The sequence below is a fragment of the Oncorhynchus gorbuscha genome, linkage group LG08 (assembly GCF_021184085.1).
Source record: "Oncorhynchus gorbuscha isolate QuinsamMale2020 ecotype Even-year linkage group LG08, OgorEven_v1.0, whole genome shotgun sequence".
Classification (NCBI taxonomy): domain Eukaryota; kingdom Metazoa; phylum Chordata; class Actinopteri; order Salmoniformes; family Salmonidae; genus Oncorhynchus; species Oncorhynchus gorbuscha.
In genome coordinates, this window is record NC_060180.1 from 34,795,967 (window position 1) to 34,815,811 (window position 19,845).

The following is a 19,845-nucleotide window of genomic DNA, read 5'->3' on the forward strand; positions in this document are numbered from 1 at the left end:
TTATTTTAAGAATGTGAAATGTCAGAATAATAGATGAGGATTATTTATTTCAGCTTTTATTTCTTTCATCACATTCCCAGTGGGTCAGAAGTTTACATGCACTCTATTAGTATTTGGTAGCATTGCCTTAAACAATTTAAACTTGGGTCAAGCATTTTGAGTAGCCTTCCACAAGCTTCACACAATAAGTTGGATGAACTTTGGCCCATTCCTCCTGACAGAGCTGATGTAACCAAGTCAGGTTTGTATTCCTCCTTGCTCACACACACTTTCAGTTCTGCCTACACATTTTCTATAGGATTGAAGTCAGGGCTTTGTGATGGCCACTCCAATATCTTGACTTTGTTGTCCTTAGCCATTTTGCCACAACTATGCTTGGGGTCATTGTCCATTTGGAAGACCCATTTGCAACCAAGCTTTAACTTCAAGACTGATGTCTTGAGATGTTTCTTCAATATATACACATTTTTCTTGCATCATGATACCATCTATTTTGTGAAGTGCACCAGTCCCTCCTGCAGTAAAGCACCCCCATAACATGATGCTGCCACCCCAGCGCTTCACGTTTGGGATGGTGTTCTTCGGCTTGCAAGCCTCCCCCTTTTTCCTCCAAACGTAATGATGGTCATTATGGCCAAACCGTTCTTTTTTTGTTTCATCAGACCATTGTCTCAATGTGCAGTTACAAACCGTAGTCTGGCTTTTTTTATGGCAGTTTTGGAGCAGTGGCTTCTTCCTTGCTGAGCAGCCTTTCAGGTTATGTCGATATAGGACTCATTTTACTGTTGATATAGACACTTTTGTACCCGTTTCCTCCAGCATCTTCACAAGGTCTTTTGCTGTTGTTCTGGGATTGATTTGCACTTTTCACACCAAAGTACGTTCATCTCTAGGAGACAGACAGTGTCTCCTTCCTGAACAGTATGATGGCTGCATGGTCCCATGGTGTTTATACTTGCATACTATTGTTTGTACAGATGAACATGGTACCTTCAGGCGTTTGGAAATTGATTCCAAAAATGAACCAGACTTCTGGAGGTCCACAGTTTGTTTTGAGGTCTTGGCTGATTTATTTTGATTTTCCCATGATGTCAAGCAAAGAGGCACTGAGTTTGAAGGTAGGCCTTTATATACATCCACAGGTACACCTCCAATTGACTCAAATGATGTCAATTAGCCTATCCGAAGCTTATAAAGCCATGACATTTTCTGGAATTTTCCAAGCTGTTTAAAGGCACAGTCAACATAGTATAGTGTATGTAAACTTCTGACCCACTGGAATTGTGATACAGTGAAATAATCTGTCTGTAAACAATTGTTGGAAAAATTACTTGTGTCATGCACAAAGTAGATGTCCTAACCGACTTGCCAAAACTATAGTTTGTTTTCAAGTATTTTGTGGAGTGGTTGAAAAACGAGTTTTAATGACTCCAACCTAAGTGTATATAAACTTCCGACTTCAATTGTATATGGTACCGCCAAGAAGTGTCTGTGGGACTACAAATTAATGAACCCTGGGTATGTTGAGTAGAACCAAAGAATTACAACGATTCTAAATTGAACAGTCGAACTGAAGCAGGGTGTTAGTATTTACATTTAGTGTGGGGCTCTAGCTGGTGCATTGGTGCTTGTCAGTGAGGTACATTCATGACAGGGTTGGGTAGCATTGAAAAAATATGTTCTAATGCTAAATGATCTATGTGCATACTGTAGAATATGCATATCGCCCATTAGTTTGTCCAAAGTGCTACGGTACAAAAGGACCATGAAGGTGAAGTCTGTAGTGTAAGATGTATGGCCTGCTGGGATAGTGGTGGACTAACACAACAGGATGCTAGGAGACTGAGTATTTTAAGTCCTGGATTGTCTCGTTAACAGCTGGTTATTTCTGAGGTCACTATTTATATCCCTCACTTATTCATTCTCTCCTTTCACTTCCCTACCTCCATACTTATTTCTCTCTAACACATTCACTCCATCGTTCTCTCTAGGAGTTGTTTGTAGAGTCGGGGAGAGAAATCTCACTCCCGAACACTTCCCGGTAGAGTGGTGGGAAGCTGTATGCGGTCTCGGGGTGGACCAGACGAAAGAACTCCAGCTTGTCGATGTGGAGATTACAGATGGACTTCATTATCGGCAGCTTGGATACCATCTACAGAGGGGACACACCAGGATCAGTCAGGAAAACACAATCAATATTTGTGGACTTGGTGTGACGGAATGGGAAAAATCTGGAGAATGCATGAAATGTGTATGTACTTAAGCTACGCTAAAATGGGATAGATCCGGTCTACAGCACTAGACTGGTTAACTGTTTGTCTTTGTTAGATTTAAAGAATGCCAGCATGTCTACAGCACAATATTGTTCAGCCCATAAGGCCCTATAAAATGTGCATATGCAGCTGTTTGGGATATTCTGGAGAGGATCGTATCATAAAGTTCTTGGAGAGGAGACATCTGCTCCACCAGTAACTCCAATATGGTGGATCTGAGCTAATGACAACTGGGCCATGACTAGAGACTGTGGGGTATGTTATGGTGCTGTGGAGTGTGCTAGGCCTGACCTGGTCTAGCTTCTCGTCTGCAGCCCCGCTCGTGTGCAGACTGTGTTGCAGAGCCAGGTAGACCTTCGCCTGTAGCTTCTGGACCTTCTGGCTGTCGGCTAACCATGGTCGGTCTGGGGATAGCAAGCAAGCGGCACTGAACAGAGCCATCTCCTCATCGGTCAGCTGCAGGCGGGAGAGCCCTTTAGCCAGGTCAAACACGGCACTGACCAGGTCATCGCAACCTGCAGAGAAATATCACAATATTAGATATCCAGACACCATGTTGAGTTTTCATTGAATTGTATGAGTTAGCCTCACCTACTATCCCAATCTCGCGAGCTTACATAAAGAGCAGCGGTCAGGCTGGTCTTTGATTAGGCTAATTTGCAGTAGCTAACAGTATCAATCAAATGTTATTTATAAAGCCCTTTTTATATCAGCTGATGTCACAAAGTGCTATACAGAAACCAAGCCTAAAACCCCAAACAGAAAGCAATGCAGATGTAGAAGCACGGTGGCTAGGAAAACCCTATACATTATACTGTATCGCAGAAAGAGTAGCCTATTAATAAAGACACTTACCAAGGGCTTTGAAGAGCTGAGCAGAGGCAAATTTGCCATTAAAGAACATGGTGTTGGTGGTGGCGTTAAATGCCCTGCACATCCTAATCAACAGCACCTCCAGACAGCCTGCAATGGTAACCATAGAGAGCCACAGAGATGGAGGAAGAGGAGGGAGGGGAAGACAGAGAAGACAGAAAATGCTCCAAACATGCAAAAACACACAGTGAAAAGTAAATATTTCAGATCGGAGGACAGCAGATGTAAGGCATTTGAACATTTAGAAAATCAGCAGGGTAGGATGGATTTGTCAAAAGGGGTTTCAAACATTTACAAATGGTATAATATGGAGTATTGTAAAATAAATGTGTTTGTGTGTTGCAGATATAATGATAAATTATATACAGAAATGTAGGTTCCAGAGATGGTTAAATGGTCAGAGCAGTCATGTGTGGTTTGTAAAAAAACAAACCAATACAGATAAAAGGAGCACAAAAGGAAGAAGGTTGGAGAAAAAAAGTACAAGAGCCAAAGTTAGCAAGATAAAGCATTTCTTCTCTCACATTACAGAAATGTTCACATAGTGCTATGGTACACGGTTTGAAATAATGGCTGCTTGCATATATAAGTGTGTGTGTGTGTAAGAGAGTGTGCATGTCACACAGAAACATTTATCTGTGTAAACATGCCCACCTGGTTTTGCGTATCATTGTGTCTATGTCCTGGAGGAACTGAAGTGATTTGAGCAGTCAAGTCTAATTTGCATATACACTGCTCAAAAAAATAAAGGGAACACTTAAACAACACAATGTAACTCCAAGTCAATCACACTTCTGTGAAATCAAACTGTCCACTTAGGAAGCAACACTGATTGACAATACATTTCACGTGCTGTTGTGCAAATGGGATAGACAACAGGTGGAAATTATAGGCAATTAGCAAGACACCCCCAATAAAAAGGAGTGGTTCTGTAGGTGGTGACCACAGACCACTTCTCAGTTCCTATGCTTCCTGGCTGATGTTTTGGTCACTTTTGAATGCGGACTGTGCTTTCACTCTAGTGGTAGCATGAGACGGAGTCTACAACCCACACAAGTGGCTCAGGTAGTGCAGCTCATCCAGGATGACACATCAATGCGAGCTGTGGCAAGAAGGTTAGCTGTGTCTGTCAGCGTAGTGGCCAGAACATGGAGGCACTACCAGGAGACAGGCCAGTACATCAGGAGACGTGGAGGAGGGCAACAACCCAGCAGCATGACCGCTACCTCCGCCTTTGTGCAAGGAGGAGCACTGCCAGAGCCCTGCAAAATTACCTCCAGCAGGCCACAAATGTGCATGTGTCTGCTCAAACGGTCAGAAACAGACTCCATGAGGGTGGTATGAGGGCCCGACGTCCATAGGTGGGTGTTGTGCTTACAGCCCAACACCGTGCAGGGCGTTTGGCATTTGCCGGAGAGCACCAAGATTGGCGAGTTCGCCACTGGCGCCCTTTGTTCTTCACAGATGAGCCACAGGTAGCCTGACTGCCATTAGGTACCGAGATGAGATGCTCAGACCCCTTGTGAGACCATATGCTGGTGCGGTTGGCCCTGGGTTCCTCCTAATGCAAGACAATGCTAGACCTCATGTGTCTGGAGTGTGTCAGCAGTTCCTGCAAGAGGAAGGCATTGATGCTATGGACTGGCCCACCCGTTCCCCAGACCTGAATCCAATTGAGCACATCTGGGACATCATGTCTCGCTCCATCCACCAACGCCACGTTGCACCACAGACTGTCCAGGAGTTCACCTCATCAGGAGCATGCCCAGGCGTTGTAGGGAGGTCATATAGGCACGTGGAGGCCACACACACTACTGAGCCTCATTTTGACTTGTTTTAAGGACATTACATCAAAGTTGGATCAGCCTGTAGTGTGGTTTTCCACGTTAATTTTGAGTGTGACTCCAAATCCAGACCTCCATGGGTTGATAAATTTGATTTCCATTGATCATTTTTGTGTGATTTTGTTGTCAGCACATTCAACTATGTGAAGAAAAAAGTTTTTAATAAGAATATTTCATTCATTTAACATTTACATTTACATTTAAGTCATTTAGCAGACGCTCTTATCCAGAGCGACTTAAAAATTGGTGCATTCACCTCATTCATTCAGATCTAGGATGTGTTATTTTAGTGTTCCCTTTATTTTTTTGAGCAGTGTATATAGGTACTGACCTGCTTTGAGCAGAATGATCTGGTCATTCTGACACAGGTCCATGAAGCCTGTAATGCGTTTGGCAAACTCCACCACGTACTGGATGGAATTGGTGATGTGGTGGGCACATTGCTGCCACACAGACTCTGCAGACTGCGAGAAAGAGAGAAATAATAATTTAATACGACGATAATGCAATATTATCCTACGTATTGTGATGGTGAGTGCAATGTGTGTGAGTGTGTGTATTCACCTCGCACTGGAAGTTGCGAGTCTCCTCAGGTGAGTACTGCATCCGATTGTATGTCAGCCTCTTCAGTTCGTCAGAGCTGTACTGACTCGTCTCCAAGTGGGACTTGACCACACTCTGGGTGATACGCTCTGAAACAACACAGGCACACTTATGAATACAAGACCACTACAGACAACATGTTTACTTGATACTGGGAAACTTTGTTGGTTATGTTAGTTATAGCAATAGTAATAGATTTCTTACCTATATCCTTAAGAGTGCAGTCATCAGGCAGTGTCTCTAGCAGTGTGGCGTGTGTGTGTGCCAGGAGCACGTGTGTGTGCGACAACATCTGGTACTCGTGTTTGATCCCATTGGCGTCGGTGACATCCAGTAGATTTTGCTGGGAGAATTCTGATTGGATGAAATGGGCGAGGATGATGATGGTGATGAAGAATTGGAGGTGTTCCCAGTGCTTCCGCCGTGGTCTTCTTGCAGGTCCAGGCTGCAGTACTCGTGGGCCTCCTGTGGGGTCAAGGGGAGGTCAAACAGTTTGGGGAGCGCTGCGATGTCATCCAGGTCACTCAGGGTGGAGCTGGAGCCCCCGCTGCTGTAGGAGCGACTGAGCTCCCCGTGCCTGTCCCCCTTGCTTTCTCCCCCAGCCACGTCTTCCCTGGACAGTGGCAGACCCTGGTTCAGACACTCCTGGTTCTTCTGGTGCTTCTGGACCTCAGCGTACAGGCTGTCGCGCTGCTTCTTAGACATACGGCCAAACTTCACCGCTGGACGGAGACAAGCGATGGGGAAGAATACAAGTTCATGTCTGTGTGGATTGGAAATAACTGTTGTATAATGCTGTCATGAGTTATCCTCTGGGTTAGAATACTTGCACGTGTGTGTGTGTGTGTGTGTGTGTGTGTGTGTGTGTGTGTGTGTGTGTGTGTGTGTGTGTGTGTGTGTGTGTGTGTGTGTGTGTGTGTGTGTGTGTGTGTGTGTGTGTGTGTGTGTGTGTGTGTGTGTGTGTGTGTGTGTGTTAGAGAGACTCACCGTCCCGGCTCATGCCTAACACCAGACACTTCTGCAGTCTGCAGTGTTGGCAGCGGTTGCGGCTGGTTCGGTCAATAAGACAGTTCCTCTGGCGGGAACACGAGTACATGGCATTGTTCTGCTGGCTGCGGCGGAAGAACCCCTACACAAAGAAACACAATGGAATGAGTCAAATGATTACATAATGTATATAATTCCAGCATCATAAACCTAGATGTTATAGCATGGATGTATTACATCACTGATGACAACAAAGGATATTTTATACTGCAGCTTGTCTTGGTTTTACATTGTTAAGACAGTCAGTCTCCCATGACCTATTTTGTGACATGGTGAAGTGGAAAAACTCTAGTACTAGCTCACCTTGCAGCCTTCACAGGTAATAACTCCATAGTGGATTCCTGAGGACTTGTCCCCACAGATCTTGCAGGGTATTACTTCTATTTGAGCTGCAGAGACACACAAGAGAGAGAGAGAGAGAGAGAGAGAGAGAGAGAGAGAGAGTACATATTGAAAAAAGTGAGTTATCAAACCTGTATCAAAACCTAATGAGAATGCAGAAAAATAATAATTTCCTGCCAAGTCTACAGCTAGTAGATTTCAAAATAAGGACAGGAAATTCGACTGATACAGCCTACACACACACACTCCTCTCACTATTGAATAACACCCCTGCTGAGGCCAATCTCTCTTGGGGCACGGCCAAGAAGAGTTTGTATCAAAACCAGATGTGATTGCATAAGGTGTTGCAAACGTTCACACATACATTATAGACACTCTGTAAGACTAGCATTGGCTTCAAGTCAGAGGAATATTGGCGTTTGCAACCGGTTAACAGGTTTCCACCTGGCATGTGGCTATGGTTAGCACAGTGTGAAGGAAGAGTTGGTGAAAGTGTAAGGCAGGCTGTCAGTTTGGCTCTGCCTTGCATGCTCTCAGTGTAGCAACAGCAGACAAAGGCATTCAAATGGGAAAATATTGACTTGAAATCATGGTGCATCTACTGTAGGTAACTGCCAAAATAAAGGAAACACTAGAGTACATGGGGGATACAAAGTATATTGAAAGGTGTTTCCATGCAGGTGTGGTTCCTGAGTTAATATAGAAATTAACATCTCTTCATGCTTAGGGTCATGAATAAAAATGCAGAGTTGCCCGTTATTTTGGCTACCATGGCTAGAAGAGATCTCAGTGACTTTGAAAGAAGGGTTTTAAAGGGGCATAGGGGGTTTAAAGGGTGCATGTGTGTCTTAATCACCATATATGAACCCAAGGGGTGCCTGAGACAGTGTTTTCTACCACCATCAACAAAACACCAAATTATCACATTTCTCAGGGGAAAATGGTGTTGCGTTCCTCCAATAGAGTTTCAGAAACTTGTAGAATCTATGCCAAGGCGCCTTGAAGCTGTTCTGGCGGTTTGTGGTGGCCCAACGCCATATTAAGACATTTATTGTTGGTGTTACGGAGTAAGTTTAACCTCGCTTCTCATTCGTCGCCAAACCCAGAGGCTCCTGGTCATCTATAAGTCTTTGCTAGGTAAAGCCCCGCCTTATCTCAGCTCACCGGTCACCATAGCAGCACCCACCCGTAGCACGTGCTCCAGCAGTCACCCCCAAAGCCAATTACTGCTTTGGCCGCCTTTCCATCCCGTTCTCTGCTGCCAATGACTGGAACGAACTGCAAAAATAACTGAAGCTGGAGACTCATATCTCCCTCACTAACTTTAAGCACCAGCTCAGCTGTCAGAGCAGATCACTGCACATAGCCCATCTGTAAATAGCCCATCCAACTACCTCATCCCCATACTGCTATTAATTTATTTAGCTCATCTATCACTCCAGTGTTTAATTGCTATATTCTAATTATTTTGCCACTATGACCTATTTATTGCCTTACCTCCCTTATCCTACCTCATTTGCACACACTGTATATATACTTTTTCTATTGTATTATTGACTGTATTCAATTCCATTGTTTATTCCATGTGTAAATTTGTGTTGTTTGTGTCACACTGCTTTGCTTTATCTTGGCCATGTCGCAGTTGTAAATGAGAACTTGTTCTCAACTAGCCTACCTGGTTAAATAAAGGTTGGAAAAAAAGAAGTTTACAAGCACAGTAATTGCTTATCTTAAATCTGCTTAAGGCCAAAATCGAAGTAAGCATACACCAATTAAAACACCTGGTTTCCTGAGCAATCTTTTGAATTATTAGGACATGTAAACGCCATAAACCGGCAGTCCAGCGGTGTATTTGATCTGCGTACGTGCCAGCACCAGCCAAGCGAGCCTCCCTCATTGTCGTGAATGGACTGAGTTCGGAACTGAACGTATGCGTCTTAAAGGTCGTTTTCACAGACAAACTGAACATGTCCCCGCTCAGAATCAAATACGCTTCCCAAAAATAACATGGTCGCTGTAGTAGAACCTTCATTTTCATTGCCGATGTTCTGCATTTATCAGGTAGCCTGATTTCAGATGTGTCCATGTAAACGGGATTATTAGAGAAATCCTTCTTCTTGCAAAGCATGTAAACTTTTTAATTGAACTATTATATTAATCTGACTATACGCAACAATCGTATTATTGTGTGCATGTGACTGGACTCACTGTTTCCTTTATTTTGGCAGTTACCTGTATGTGCCACATTTCACACAAATACAGTTGCACCCCAGACAGATTGATCCAGCAAAGAGAATAGTACAACTCAAAGTAAACAGTGCAATAAAAGGAGCGGGCGGATGATTTGACTGAAATGTTTTGCACCTGAACTTGGCCGAGTGTCTCTAAAGTTGTCTCTCTGACTGTGGACCCAGTGAAGTGAAAGAGACAGAAATAGACAAGAGTCATGTGTCAGAAACCTCAGTCCCATCAAACACACGCTCCCACTCTCTCCCTTCACATACACGGGGCCCATGTGATATGAGAGGCTAAAATGGAGGGCAGTACGTGAAGAAGAAAAACAAGTTTCCTTTTAAAGACCGAGCCGGTCAGCTGTATTAGTTCACCACAACCACAGAACTAAACAGAGACAAAAACTACTAACTTATGAATGTGACATGCTAACATTACTCAATCTGTCAGTTCAGTCTATTTTATTTTTGTGCTATATAAAGAGAGAACAAATGTGTGTTATTCATAAAACTTGGGCTCTTTAGACTTCCAAGAGGCAGACATAAGGAAAATCACTTTACACTGTAATTGAATGCATTATTATTGTGGCATTGCATGTAGGAAAATGTCAATTTAAATGTGTTTTTTTAAACTGGGAAATTCTGCTGTCCTCTCTAAGTAATAACTCAAATACACAGAGCGACTGAGGCAGCTGCAGGCATGCAATGAAAAAAAAGTGGCTCCTTCTCCCCCCCCCTGCACTCTCTTTTCTCTCCAAACCCCCGCTCGCTCCCCCTCCCTTTCCTCTCGATTATATAACTCTCATCTGCAAGCATTCCTCGAACACACTCATTCAGGGAGGTCACTAGCAAACGCAACCGTCCTGCCTACTCTGTCGCTACAGCTCCCATTGGCTGAGGAGCGGGCAGGGCCTGCCTGGGGTTGGTTGTGTGGGATATCACTTAGGCGCGGTTGCCTGCCAAACTATTCTGTCCCACTGACACACTTTCTCTGTGTAGCGGACAATTATGGATGAAGATCGTCATGAAAATATATTAACTGTCGTACGTTTTTTTTGTGTTTGGTAAGAACAGCTGACTGAAGAAGACCGGATGGCCGGGCATCCGTGCGGTTGAGTCAGTTTCTGCTGTAACATGGACTCTACAACGTCATTAAACTTTGTTGCTCCTTAATGAAACAAGAAAAGTATTATAGGAAATGAGTCTATGGCTGCCTAGGGAAGGCCCCCCCCCCCTGCAGCAGCACATGCAGTCAGGAGAGGAAAAGAGGAGAAAATGTACTTCTTTAAGTACAAAACTAAACTAACTTTGCTACTTGAACGGTTATTAAGGTGACCGCATCATTTGGCTGACCAATAACTGTCATCCTAAATTCCATGACCGCCACAGCCCTAGGTCCAGCAGTACGATGTCTGCTATCTGACTACTCTCGCTGACATGGAGCTTCTGCTTCAAGTATTGATATTCTTGTCCCCAGCTTGAGGGAAGTCAGCGGCCAGAATAACACATAGCAAATGTGTGATCGGAATTTTAACTCCCAGTGTTAAATTGAACACTTTTAGTAATTATATGTGACCCAAAGTCTTGATAAACTAACACACCAAGAGTGTGTTGGGTGTTGCAAATTCCAACTTAAATGAACTTTTTATTAGAGCTGATGTTACATTAACTTGTTTTGGGGTGTTGTTTTAACACTGTAGGGTGCCTTATTTTCATATTTATTTCCCAGGGTGCCTTTTGAGTGAATTTTAGAGGTACCAGTACCATCCATGACTGTTTGCTAGTGACAGACAAAAAGGGTTGTTGCATTCAATGACTTTAAGTTCTGTAGCCTTTACCAATTGAGTGCCTAAGATAACATAAATATGTAATTATTTATGACAATAGAACACTTTTTTTTTTTACAATAACACATTTTGACAGCCTAGTATTACCCTAACACACTGGTCAAAACCTCCTGGTTTGCAGGTCATATCAACAAGTCATATAATGCTGGCTTGCAAAGTGTTATATAGTTCCTGTTGGAATCCAGCCAGATATCCAACAATTGGAACTTTTAATCACCCGCAATCTGCAGTTAGAATGACTGCCAAGGTAGGGAAGATCAATAAATGAGACTACCTAAACCATCTAAACTGGCAGAACCATCTTAATAACAGGTGAAATAAATCCAATAATTTACTGATTGGATTAGTTTAGGAAAAATGTATGTTATTTATCTTTGTGTAGTATAAAATCAATTAATTCACCAATGTGCCTGCAGAATCATAGATATTAAAACAAATTATCTTAAAAAGCAACCTGCAACAAAACATCCTTGGAAACACGATAATTAGGCCCCTCTTCTTCAGTCGAGTAACACCACCAGCTGATTAACACTTAATTTATTCACTGCAGGTGGCGTCAATTTAGATCCCACTGGTGTTAACCCCACTAGAATCAACACTCAGATGTAACTCACAATACTTATTTTTTTACCTTAACACCAAGATTTAAACACCCACAAATTTGCTATGCACAGACCCCCATCTCGTGACATCATCATTCAGTTCTGCAGTTGACTCCTGACCTGGGCTTCCACACCAATCCCCTTTAACCTCTGACCTATCCTCCTGGAGAGCAACCACAACATAGTAAAATGTAACTGAACTAGTTACATAACAAAGAAATGTGAATCGGCGTCCCCAGTTTGTTTCAGTCGTAGAGGCCAAACTAACACAAGGTTCAAGTTTTTGCACAGAAGTTTCCATGTTCAAAATGACTCATTCTAACCCTAAACTCAACGCAGATATCTCAGAGAAAGACAAAGTTTCAAAGTGGTAACATTATAGGTCTATTTTCTCACAAGGCACCCAAACCAGGTATCTCGCAAACAATGAAATCAAATTGTATTAGTCAGATGCGCCGAATACAACAGGTGTAGTAGACCTTACAGTGAGCCCCTAACCAACAGTGCAGTTTCAAAAAAATACGGATAGAATAAGAGATAAAAGTAACAAGCAATTGAAGAGCAGCAGTAAAAAATAACAATGTATACAAGGGGGGCCGGTACAGAGTCAATGTGCGGGGGCACCGGTTAGTTGAGGTAGTATGTACAGTTGAAGTCGGAAGTCTACATACACCTTAGCCAAATACATTTAAACTCAGTTTTTCACAATTCCTGACATTTAATCCTAGTAAAAATTCCCTGTCTAGGTCAGTTCGGATTAACACTTTATTTTAAGAATGTGAAATGTCAGAATAATAGTAGAGAGAATGATTTATTTAAGCTTTTATTTCTTTCATCACATTCCCAGTGGGTCAGAAGTTTACATACACTCAATTAGTATTCGGTAGTATTGCCTTTAAATTGTTGGGTCAAACGTTTCAGGTAGCCTTCCACAAGCTTCACACAAAAAGTTGGGTGAATTTTGTCCCTTTCCTCCTGACAGAGCTGGTGTAACCGAGTCAGGTTTGTAGGCCTCCTTGCTCGCACACGCTTTTTCAGTTCTGCCCACACATTTTCTATAGGATTGAGGTCTGGGCTTTGTGATGGCCACTCCAATACCTTGACTTTGTTGTCCTTAAGCCATTTTGCCACAACTTTGGAAATATGCTTGGGATCATTGTTCATTTGGAAGACCCATTTGCGACCAAGTTTTAACTTCCTGACTGATGTCTTGAGATGTTGCTTCAATATATCCACATAATTTTCTTCACTCATGATGCCATCTATTTTGTGAAGTGCACCAGTCCCTCCTGCAGCAAAGCACCCCCACAACATGATGCTGCCACCCCATGCTTCACAGTTGGGATGGTGTTCTTCGGCTTGCAAGCCTCCCCTTTTTCCTCCAAACATAACAATGGTCATTATGGCCAAGCAATTCTATTTCTGTTTCATCAGACCAGAGGACATTTCTCCAAAAAGTACAATCTTTGTCCCCATGTGCAGTTGCAAACCGTAGTCTGGATATTTTTTATGGAGGTTTTGGAGCAGTGGCTTCTTCCTTGCTGAGCGGCCTTTCAGGTTATGTTGATATATGACTCATTTTACTGTTGATATAGATACTTTTGTACCTGTTTCCTCCAGCATCTTCACAATGTCCTTTGCTGTTGTTCTGGGATTGATTTGCACTTTTCGCACCAAAGTTCGTTCATCTCTAGGAGACAGAACGCGCCTCCTTCCTGAGCGGTATGATGGCTGCATGGTCCCATGGTGTTTATAGTTGCGTACTATTGTTTGTACAGATGAACGTGGTACCTTCAGGCATTTGGAAATTGCTCCAAAGGATGAACCAGACTTGTGGAGGTCTACAGTTTTTTAAGACTCCAGTCTTATGGCTTAGGGGTAGAAGCAGAAGCTGTTCAGAAGCTATTTGGACCTAGACTTGGTGCTCCGGTACTGCTTGCCGTGCGTTTGCAGAGAGAACAGTCTATGACTAGGGCGGTTGGAGTCTTTGACAATTTTTGGGCTTTCCTCTGACATGCCTGGTGTAGGTCCTAGATGGCAGGAAGCTCGACCCCAGTGATTTACATTTACATTTAAGTCATTTAGCAGACGCTCTTATCCAGAGCGACTTACAAATCTGGGCCGTTCGCACAACCCTCTATAGTGCCTTGTGGTCAGAGGCCGAGCAGTTGACATAACAGGCAGTGATGCAACCAGTCAATATGCTCTCAATGGTGCAGCTGTAGAACCTTTTGAGGATCTGAGGACCCATTGCCAAAACTTGTCAGTCTCCTGAGGGGGAATAGGTTTTGTTGTACTAAATAGGGAATAAAACTCGCTACCTCTGTCTGTTTATCAGTCACAGCCTAAGCACGTAACTGTGTTCTCTACTAGAGGCTAATTCAATAGCTATATGGCTCTGGTCTCTAAGCCTTCTCCTTTCTTGGAATCTAACATAGAACATGTGGGGGTAATTTTATTGTGTCAGTTAGTCAGTGTGTCAAGCTGTCAGTGGGCCAGTAAACTCAGATGTATTGGATGCCCTTTACCCAACCAGCCTTCTGGAACACAACTCCTACCACTTTTTCTCTGCTAACATAACATGGCACATATCGGCAGTTGTTGCCACATACAAGGCCCCTCTAGTCAAGTCCCTTAGGTGATTGTTTCCGACAAGGTGAAGGACATAATGTAAAAGTTCATTTCCCAACTGAGGTCATTTTCCCATTATGAACTTTTCGCTTTGTAGCTCACAGAGTTGCTTACGGTCAATCTGGTGAAGCGAGATCACCATGATGATGATAATAATAAAGTACAGTGAGTATTTCTTTGTACTCAAATGGCTCTACCCCTAACTCTACCTTCCCACTTACAAAACAAACGCTTATTTCCACTTTGGCTGTGAAATAAGTATTTTCATTTCATTGTCTGACATGGAATGCAAACTATATAAATATATAACTATATATATATAACTATATATATAACTATATATATATATATATGCGTATTCTGAGGTGTGAAATCCATGTGTTAGTGAAAGCTTTTAATGACATGTCAAAGAGTTAGCGTATACATTTCGATATCCTACCAGATGTAGAACCTCCCTCTACAGGCCAAAACAATCTCCCTCCCTCCCCAAGCAGATTAGGAACAGAGTAGCCTCTGTGCCAAAAATCCTCATTCCAAACAATCACTAAATACTGTAATTCAACAATATAAATATATATGTATAGATGTATATATGTATAGATGTATATATGTATAGATGTATAGATGTATAGATGTATATATGTATAGATGTGTATATGTATAGATGTGTATATGTATAGATGTGTATATGTATATATATATATATATATATATATATATATATATATATATATATATATATATATGTGTATATGTATATATATATATATATATATATGCTTTATATGCTACAATAGCAATATGTTTATCAGTCTTACAATGTATTGTTACATTATTGTGACAACAGACAGTAGGCTAATCTATCTTGTAATTGTAACAAGCCTTGTATGCCTTTTGATTGCAGTAACGTTGCAATTTTAGAGGCAACATCGTGAGAAGATAGGCAGCAACAAAAGTAGCAGTAGCATTGCAGTAAGTAACCTTTTTATCATAATCTTTCTGTTCGTTGATTTTGTCAACCATGTCAACTACTACATCCATTCCAGGAGCTAAAGAAAATGTATCTATAGCCTGCTGCATGAGTTCAACTTCGTTGCATTCGAGATGCCCCAGGCAGGCAGGGCTCTTGCACCCAACCAACCAACTGTTTTCGTCCTTTGCTGATCCTTCCCTGTCTAAGCCACTCCCTCCTCTCTCGCCCCCGCCCTCCCGAATGCAGTATTCGCTCGGTGACATAGGTCACGTTCTCCTGCTCAGACGTTGAATGCGTCAACCAAATGTTGTGTCACGTCTACATGTTCCTTTGCCCGTTTCTGACATGTCAGATCTTACAACACCTAGATAGGTATTTTTAGTATCAACTAACCACATTAGGAATGATTATTTTACATAATTTCACAATTCAAGTAATATCATAACATTTTTCCAGATATCTGCATGATCAAACTTGTATTTATTTTTAAACTTGGTTTAAACTTGCTGCGCAACCTGTGCGACTCAAGAGAAAGAGTGCGCTCTACAGCAGAGCGGGCAGGGGCCAGTGGTGTGTGACATAGAAGGCAGAGAGACAAAAAGTAATCACTGACTGGCGCTAGTTAGATAGACAAACTTGTAAATGCTATAGGTTATCATCCCATCTGGCAGTGCCTGTCTTTACTGCATCAAATCGATGTAAAGAAGCTAGCTAAGATGGCTAGATGATAGCCTACCTGTCGTTTGCTCATTGTAGCCTACACCTTCTCATTTAGCTAATTGAATTATGGAATTTGAATTCCATTTTTCATTGAATAAAGATCTCCTACTTCACGTTGCTACACATGGAACATTGACTGTAGTGCCAACAACAGGCTACACGCGTGACATGTACAGTCTTTTCGGGCGACGCACGTCAAAAAACGACATTCAAAAGTTTGTTTTATTAAATTAATATTTTCTAATGTCATGGTATATCCTTCTGTGTAGCAATGTCACATAGATATTCGAATACTAACGTCAGTTCGGATATTTGAATAACCGTGCCCATCCCTAAACCACATCATCATCACGCAACCAGAACCATTGATTGATGCATGCAACATATGAGCAGGGGAACGCGACCAATTAGGTCAGTGGAACAGCCAACATTCTCTCGGTCCACACAGTCGGCCATGCTGGCACCACCATCACAACAACATGCCGAAATCAATTCATTTTAGATTAATTAACCCACTGAACACCACACATGAACAATATTACACACTGGGTGTACACAATATTAGGAACACTTCCCAATATTGATTTGCACCCACTTTTGCCCTCAGAACAGCCTTAATTCGTAGGGTCATGGACTACAAGGTGTCGAAAGTGTTCCACAGGGATGCTGGCCCATGTTAACTCCACTGCTTCCCACAGTTTTGTCAAGTTGGCTGGATGTCCTTTGGGTGGTGGACCATTCTTGACACACACAGAAAACTGTTGAACGTGAAAAACCCAGCAGTGTTGCAGTTCTTGACACACTCAAACCAGTGTGCTTGGCACATAGAAAGGCACTTAATTATTGTCTTGCCCATTCACCCTCTGAATGGCACAAATACACAATCCATGTCTCAATTGTCTCAAGGCTTAAAAATCATTCTTGAACCTGTCTCCTCCCCTTCATCTACACTGATTGAAGTGGATTCACCTGGTCAGTCTGTCATGGAAAGTGCAGGTGTGCCTAAGGTTTTGAACACTCAGTGCAATTCTGGTTTCATTAACATGGATTTATAACACCGTTTGTGCTCAGGATGGCTAATATTCTGGCAAAGATATTACAATAAAATGCCATAAATATGCCAGTATGATTTACAAATGTAATTCTTTGATTTATAGCCAACAAATTTTAGTCCTGCTATTCAAATTGAATATTGTTTTGATCACATGTGTAGCCTATTTTAGAACCTGTAGTGCACATTTTTACCAGTGTGCACCTCCTATCGACTCGTTGCATCACCCAATATGGATCCCCAGGCACATTTAACAGACAAGAGTCCCAGGTGGAATCAACCTGATTATTATGACATTAATGCAAAAAGTCAAATCATAGGCTTTTAAAACAAAACACATAGGCTATTTACAACCATTTGGTCTCAATCCTGAATTGAATGCAACATTGTTCAAATATTGAACCAAAACATTTCATGATGAATATAAGCATTTTCACTAGTTCTCTGTCAGACAAAATACACTAACAGCCAGGACGCCCATTCACAGCGGCAGTGGCGCACCTGGCAAAACTAGCCAGATAAACCAGTCAGGCACAACAGCATGAGATTAGCATCATACGCACTTCGAAAAGAAAGCAGTTACACTGTTAATTACACAGTTAGGCCTACAGTAACTTACATTTTAAAAGAGTTGTATACATGGTTTCATATTGAAAATGACCATCGTAATACTTTGCAATGTCACATATATATACTATGTTTATCAACAATAGCATATGTGACATAGTATGGTATACGACGGCCATTTGAATATCAATGACAGCCTAATAATACATGTACCTCTCATGTTGAATATTATCGTTTCTGGATCAATGAATTGGACTTCATGTGGTGTGTAACAGAATAAAAATATATGTCCAACTGTTGAAAGACAAGCATTTGCTGGCTCGTAAAATAAAACGTATTTAGCCTGACGAACTAGATTTTTTATATATATATATTAAACAAGGCAAAAATCCGCGAGTGTTTCCTTATCGTTCGACAAAGTCTTGCAATGGTGACTCAAATACAAAGCAAATCGACTGTTCAAGTTGAATTGTGTCCTGTTTGTCTCGATGCACTATTTCGGTAACTTTTTACAAAACTCTCCCACGGTGGTTTAGCTTGCAAGCAAGGTCCCAAATACTCTACCTCCCCTTTTTCGTTCGGACTGCCTTTCACTCTGTCTACCCTGCTAACCTACTTTTCGACGCGTGGACTGGACTCTCATATGATCTCACACTCCAGATAGCTCCTCTTCGCGGCCGCGCGTACGCGGGATCGAGTTTTAAGGAAAATCAGATCTACCGGCAACAACAAACAACAATTAACGCTTTAACTCTCATTTAGAGTAACGTGGGTTTGAAAATATCGTTTTTTTGGGGTTAGTTTTTCACAAATCAAGATTTTTTGCAAGGCATGGACATAACACTATGGGTTATTGCACCCTTTTTCTAATGCACTTTGTGTTGAGGTGGATAGGCCATATCGAAGAACAATGGGCATTATGATAATAAAAACTCAGAGCTTTGTGTTGCAATGATTACTAATGATTACTTCGGATTAATGCCATTCCCAGGGAAGTTCTCCTGTGTGAGAGCTGTTTGGGGGTTGTGCTTTATCATGCAAGGCTCTGGCAGTTTAGTTATGAAAACGGGAGAAGGCAGATTGCGCAATAGGTTTGTGGAGCCGGAAGCCACACACCACTCTATATCGTCATATCTTGTTATTGATACCGTGTCTTGTTTTGATGTGTTTTGACTGCAATGTCTATGCTAGTATAGCAAAAATGTACTAGCTATCTAACCATCAACTGTAACGATATATTTGAGAGACAACAAGTGCTCATTGTGCAAATGTATTTATGTTTTCAATAAACATTTGGAGAGGAAATATAGTTTACATGTTGTCAACAATCTAAGCCAACCCAATCTGTTTTTCTCCATAGTTGAGCATGGGTTAGTTTTGTTGCTAAACAACCAACCTGTCTATGCCTCATGTCTTCCTTCTCCTTTTAATTTATTTAAATGACTGCTAATACATAATTATAGTATAATCATCAATCTCTCTTTTCTTTCTCTAATCTGTATCCTTTCTCTCTATCCTCCCTCTCTCATGTCCCTCTTCCATAGCCACTCTGTTTTCTGTCTCCCTTGACAACCCGGGTGACACTCTGCCCTGAAGACTTACATAACTACAGAACAGGCTAGTGGGGAGAGGGTGGAGGGAGAAAGGGAGGGAAAGAGAGAGGACTCCAACATAGCTGGGAGACATGCATGCAAATATGTTACTCTAGTCTGTTGACAAGGAGAGCGAGAGAGAAAAAACCCTGTATACCCTAATTGACAAACAAACAGACCAAAACAAAGTCTTCTCATGCTTTGTTGATTTAAAAAAAGCTTTTGACTCAATTTGGCATGCGGGTCTTCTATACAAATTGATGGAATGTGGTGTTTGTGGAAAAAACATACTGCATTATAAAATCAATGTACACAAACAACAAGTGTGTGGTTAAGATTGGCAAAAAAAACACACACATTTCTTTCCACAGGGCCGGGGGGGGGGGCAGACAGGGAGGGGCAGACAGGGATGCATCTAAAGCCTCACCCCTCTTCAACATATCTATAAACGAATTGGCAAGGGCACTAGAACAGCCTGCAGCACCCGGCCTCACCCTACTAGAATCTGAAGTGAAATGTTTACTGTTTGCCGATCTGGTGCTTCTGTCCTCAACCAAAGTGGGCCTACAGCAGCACCTAGATCTTCTGCAGAGTCTGTCAGACCTGGGCCCTGACAGTCAATCTCAGTAAGTCAAAAATAATGATGTTC

At 42.1% G+C, this 19,845-nt stretch overlaps 1 pseudogene; it reads right to left on the bottom strand.

Moving 5' to 3' along the window:
* Positions 1-1,343: 1,343 nt before the first annotated feature.
* LOC124041535 lies at positions 1,344-18,260 on the bottom strand (annotated as a pseudogene).
* Between the last annotated feature and the right edge of the window lie 1,585 nt (positions 18,261-19,845).